This window comes from Geospiza fortis, unplaced genomic scaffold, assembly GCF_000277835.1.
Source record: "Geospiza fortis unplaced genomic scaffold, GeoFor_1.0 scaffold59, whole genome shotgun sequence".
In the NCBI taxonomy this organism is placed as follows: domain Eukaryota; kingdom Metazoa; phylum Chordata; class Aves; order Passeriformes; family Thraupidae; genus Geospiza; species Geospiza fortis.
In genome coordinates this window covers 2,662,558-2,663,090 of record NW_005054381.1, presented here as the reverse complement: position 1 = coordinate 2,663,090, position 533 = coordinate 2,662,558, and the positions used below count along the sequence as shown (strand labels likewise).

General features: G+C 66.6%; 1 protein-coding gene across 1 annotated transcript in view; it reads left to right on the top strand.

Annotated features, from left to right (window-relative positions):
* Positions 1-533, top strand: part of LIMK1 (LIM domain kinase 1) — a 17,196-nt gene that overhangs the window by 1,707 nt on the left and 14,956 nt on the right. The window lies entirely within an intron of this gene.

Genomic DNA, 533 nt, shown 5'->3' with positions numbered 1-533 from the left:
CACCACTCCAGCATCCCCCTCTGGCCCCCCATTCATCCCCCAGCACCCCTCCAGCATCCCCCTCTGTCCCCCCATTCATCCCCCAGCACCCCTCCAGCATCCCTATGTGTCCTTCTGCATCCTCCATCACCCACTCTGCACTCCCTGTGTCCCCCATTGCACTGTGCCTGCTCCAGTGCCCACTCTGCACCCCTCTGTGTGTCCCCTGTTCATTCCCCACCCTACACCCCCTGTGTCCCCCAGGACCCCCCAGCACTCATCCTTCTGTCCCCTGATGCACCCACCACCCATCCCACACCCTGCCATCCTCCCTGGATCCCTTGGTGCACCCATCCTGCCCCTCTTCACCCTCCCTGCACTCTCTGCCCCCATCCTGCCCCTCTGCCCCATCCTGCACCCACCATGTACCCCCATCCTGCCCCTCTGCCCCATCCTGCACCCACCATGTGCCCCCATCCCACCCCTCTGCCCCCTTCCTGCACCCACCATGTGCCCCCATCCCACCCCCCCCCCCCCCTCCCCCCCCCACCACG